The sequence below is a fragment of the Ranitomeya imitator genome, chromosome 8 (genome assembly GCF_032444005.1).
Source record: "Ranitomeya imitator isolate aRanImi1 chromosome 8, aRanImi1.pri, whole genome shotgun sequence".
NCBI lineage: Eukaryota > Metazoa > Chordata > Amphibia > Anura > Dendrobatidae > Ranitomeya > Ranitomeya imitator.
This window is the reverse complement of record NC_091289.1, coordinates 59,658,389-59,663,746: the sequence shown is the minus strand read 5'-3', so window position 1 is coordinate 59,663,746 and position 5,358 is coordinate 59,658,389.

The window sequence follows — 5,358 nt, the reverse complement described above, 5'->3', positions numbered from 1 at the left end:
GTCTGTGGCTGATGATCACTCATTGCTTCATCACAGAGTGCGGCCATCGCTTTCCGAGTTCCCTCACCACAGAAGCCTCAAGGCAGGGGTGGGCAAACCATTGGGGCAACCTGTGCAGCCGCACCCGGGCCCCAGAGATAAGGGGCCACTACGAATGCCAAAGGAGGAAGCAGCTTTGGTAACATACACAAAAATAAGGGGCCATATACTGTTCTTGTACAAGGACCCTCTTCTGTCTGTGTCCACCATTGCCTCAATGCTTGAGGGGACATACCATTGGTGAAACATGTGCAGCCACAAAGGGGCCCAAGAGATAAGGGGGCCACTACCACCTCCAAAGCAGCTTCTGTCACAGACACATAAAGGGGCCCAAGAGATAAGGGGGCCACTACCACCTCCAAAGCAGCTTCTGTCACAGACACATAAAGGGGCCCAAGAGATAAGGGGGCCACTACCACCTCCAAAGCAGCTTCTGTCACAGACACATAAAGGGGCCCAAGAGATAAGGGGCCACTACCACCTCCAAAGCAGCAGCTGTCACAGACACATAAAGGGGCGCAAGAGATAAGGGGCCACTACCACCTCCAAAGCAGCTTCTGTCACAGACACATAAAGGGGCCCAAGAGATAAGGGGCCACTACCACCTCCAAAGCAGCTTCTGTCACAGACACATAAAGGGGCGCAAGAGATAAGGGGCCACTACCACCTCCAAAGCAGCTTCTGTCACAGACACATAAAGGGGCCCAAGAGATAAGGGGCCACTACCACCTCCAAAGCAGCTTCTGTCACAGACACATAAAGGGGCCCAAGAGATAAGGGGGCCACTACCACCTCCAAAGCAGCTTCTGTCACAGACACATAAAGGGGCCCAAGAGATAAGGGGCCACTACCACCTCCAAAGCAGCTTCTGTCACAGACACATAAAGGGGCGCAAGAGATAAGGGGCCACTACCACCTCCAAAGCAGCTTCTGTCACAGACACATAAAGGGGCCCAAGAGATAAGGGGGCCACTACCACCTCCAAAGCAGCTTCTGTCACAGACACATAAAGGGGCGCAAGAGATAAGGGGGCCACTACCACCTCCAAAGCAGCTTCTGTCACAGACACATAAAGGGGCGCAAGAGATAAGGGGGCCACTACCACCTCCAAAGCAGCTTCTGTCACAGACACATAAAGGGGCCCAAGAGATAAGGGGGCCACTACCACCTCCAAAGCAGCTTCTGTCACAGACACATAAAGGGGCGCAAGAGATAAGGGGGCCACTACCACCTCCAAAGCAGCTTCTGTCACAGACACATAAAGGGGCGCAAGAGATAAGGGGGCCACTACCACCTCCAAAGCAGCTTGTCACAGACACATAAAGGGGCGTAAGAGATAAGGGGGCCACTACCACCTCCAAAGCAGCTTCTGTCACAGACACATAAAGGGGCCCAAGAGATAAGGGGGCCACTACCACCTCCAAAGCAGCTTCTGTCACAGACACATAAAGGGGCCCAAGAGATAAGGGGCCACTACCACCTCCAAAGCAGCTTCTGTCACAGACACATAAAGGGGTCCAAGAGATAAGGGGGCCACTACCACCTCCAAAGCAGCTTCTGTCACAGACACATAAAGGGGCCCAAGAGATAAGGGGCCACTACCACCTCCAAAGCAGCTTCTGTCACAGACACATAAAGGGGCGCAAGAGATAAGGGGGCCACTACCACCTCCAAAGCAGCTTCTGTCACAGACACATAAAGGGGCGCAAGAGATAAGGGGGCCACTACCACCTCCAAAGCAGCTTCTGTCACAGACACATAAAGGGGCGCAAGAGATAAGGGGGCCACTACCACCTCCAAAGCAGCTTCTGTCACAGACACATAAAGGGGCGCAAGAGATAAGGGGGCCACTACCACCTCCAAAGCAGCTTCTGTCACAGACACATAAAGGGGCGCAAGAGATAAGGGGGCCACTACCACCTCCAAAGCAGCTTCTGTCACAGACACATAAAGGGGCGCAAGAGATAAGGGGCCACTACCACCTCCAAAGCAGCTTCTGTCACAGACACATAAAGGGGCGCAAGAGATAAGGGGGCCACTACCACCTCCAAAGCAGCTTCTGTCACAGACACATAAAGGGGCGCAAGAGATAAGGGGGCCACTACCACCTCCAAAGCAGCTTCTGTCACAGACACATAAAGGGGCGCAAGAGATAAGGGGCCACTACCACCTCCAAAGCAGCTTCTGTCACAGACACATAAAGGGGCGCAAGAGATAAGGGGCCACTACCACCTCCAAAGCAGCTTCTGTCACAGACACATAAAGGGGTCCAAGAGATAAGGGGGCCACTACCACCTCCAAAGCAGCTTCTGTCACAGACACATAAAGGGGCCCAAGAGATAAGGGGCCACTACCACCTCCAAAGCAGCTTCTGTCACAGACACATAAAGGGGCGCAAGAGATAAGGGGGCCACTACCACCTCCAAAGCAGCTTCTGTCACAGACACATAAAGGGGCGCAAGAGATAAGGGGGCCACTACCACCTCCAAAGCAGCTTCTGTCACAGACACATAAAGGGGCGCAAGAGATAAGGGGGCCACTACCACCTCCAAAGCAGCTTCTGTCACAGACACATAAAGGGGCGCAAGAGATAAGGGGGCCACTACCACCTCCAAAGCAGCTTCTGTCACAGACACATAAAGGGGCGCAAGAGATAAGGGGCCACTACCACCTCCAAAGCAGCTTCTGTCACAGACACATAAAGGGGCGCAAGAGATAAGGGGGCCACTACCACCTCCAAAGCAGCTTCTGTCACAGACACATAAAGGGGCGCAAGAGATAAGGGGGCCACTACCACCTCCAAAGCAGCTTCTGTCACAGACACATAAAGGGGCCCAAGAGATAAGGGGCCACTACCACCTCCAAAGCAGCTTCTGTCACAGACACATAAAGGGGCGCAAGAGATAAGGGGGCCACTACCACCTCCAAAGCAGCTTCTGTCACAGACACATAAAGGGGCGCAAGAGATAAGGGGGCCACTACCACCTCCAAAGCAGCTTCTGTCACAGACACATAAAGGGGCGCAAGAGATAAGGGGGCCACTACCACCTCCAAAGCAGCTTCTGTCACAGACACATAAAGGGGCGCAAGAGATAAGGGGGCCACTACCACCTCCAAAGCAGCTTCTGTCACAGACACATAAAGGGGCGCAAGAGATAAGGGGCCACTACCACCTCCAAAGCAGCTTCTGTCACAGACACATAAAGGGGCGCAAGAGATAAGGGGCCACTACCACCTCCAAAGCAGCTTCTGTCACAGACACATAAAGGGGCGCAAGAGATAAGGGGGCCACTACCACCTCCAAAGCAGCTTCTGTCACAGACACATAAAGGGGCGCAAGAGATAAGGGGGCCACTACCACCTCCAAAGCAGCTTCTGTCACAGACACATAAAGGGGCCCAAGAGATAAGGGGCCACTACCACCTCCAAAGCAGCTTCTGTCACAGACACATAAAGGGGCGCAAGAGATAAGGGGCCACTACCACCTCCAAAGCAGCTTCTGTCACAGACACATAAAGGGGCGCAAGAGATAAGGGGCCACTACCACCTCCAAAGCAGCTTCTGTCACAGACACATAAAGGGGCGCAAGAGATAAGGGGGCCACTACCACCTCCAAAGCAGCTTCTGTCACAGACACATAAAGGGGCGCAAGAGATAAGGGGCCACTACCACCTCCAAAGCAGCTTCTGTCACAGACACATAAAGGGGCGCAAGAGATAAGGGGGCCACTACCACCTCCAAAGCAGCTTCTATCACAGACACATAAAGGGGCCCAAGAGATAAGGGGCCACTACCACCTCCAAAGCAGCTTCTGTCACAGACACATAAAGGGGCGCAAGAGATAAGGGGGCCACTACCACCTCCAAAGCAGCTTCTGTCACAGACACATAAAGGGGCGCAAGAGATAAGGGGGCCACTACCACCTCCAAAGCAGCTTCTGTCACAGACACATAAAGGGGCCCAAGAGATAAGGGGCCACTACCACCTCCAAAGCAGCTTCTGTCACAGACACATAAAGGGGCGCAAGAGATAAGGGGCCACTACCACCTCCAAAGCAGCTTCTGTCACAGACACATAAAGGGGCGTAAGAGATAAGGCGGCCACTACCACCTCCAAAGCAGCTTCTGTCACAGACACATAAAGGGGTCCAAGAGATAAGGGGGCCACTACCACCTCCAAAGCAGCTTCTGTCACAGACACATAAAGGGGTCCAAGAGATAAGGGGGCCACTACCACCTCCAAAGCAGCTTCTGTCACAGACACATAAAGGGGCGTAAGAGATAAGGCGGCCACTACCACCTCCAAAGCAGCTTCTGTCACAGACACATAAAGGGGTCCAAGAGATAAGGGGGCCACTACCACCTCCAAAGCAGCTTCTGTCACAGACACATAAAGGGGTCCAAGAGATAAGGGGGCCACTACCACCTCCAAAGCAGCTTCTGTCACAGACACATAAAGGGGTCCAAGAGATAAGGGGGCCACTACCACCTCCAAAGCAGCTTCTGTCACAGACACATAAAGGGGCCCAAGAGATAAGGGGCCACTACCACCTCCAAAGCAGCTTCTGTCACAGACACATAAAGGGGCCCAAGAGATAAGGGGCCACTACCACCTCCAAAGCAGCTTCTGTCACAGACACATAAAGGGGCGCATCTACTGGTTTTGCACAGGATCAGTTGGAGTAATATGTAATCAATTGCATCACTTTTGGCGCACTATCTAAATATGAGTCTGGGTTTTGTATGTATAGACACAGTTATCTTTACTCATATCCATCTATTTATAGAAACTGTAAAAGTGATTATTCATTTTCAAGAACAAGAGTTTATGATGTTTTAAATGGTGTCATTACATAGCTGTAGGGAGGTGGACATACTGTCAAGTTCCCCCTTGAAGACATGAGTACTGTTATCTACTATATAATTGTCTAAGGGTCACTTCCATCTATCCTTCTGTCTGTCTTTCTGTCACGGATATTCATTTGTCGTGGCCTCTGTCATGGAAATCCAAGTCGCTGATTGGTCGTGGCAAAACGCCCACGACCATTGCCACAACCAATCAGCGACGGGCACAGTCTGGCGGCAATATGGCCGCTCCTTCCTCCCCGCAGTCAGTGCCCGCTCCATACTCCCCTCCAGTCAGCCCTCACACAGGGTTAATAGCAGTGTTAATGGACCGCGTTATGCCACGGTGTAACGCACTCCATTAATGCAGCTATTAACCCTGTGTGACCAACTTTTTACTATTGATGCTGCCTATGCAGCATCAATAGTAAAAAAATCTAATGTTACAAATAATAATAATAATAAAAAAAAGGTT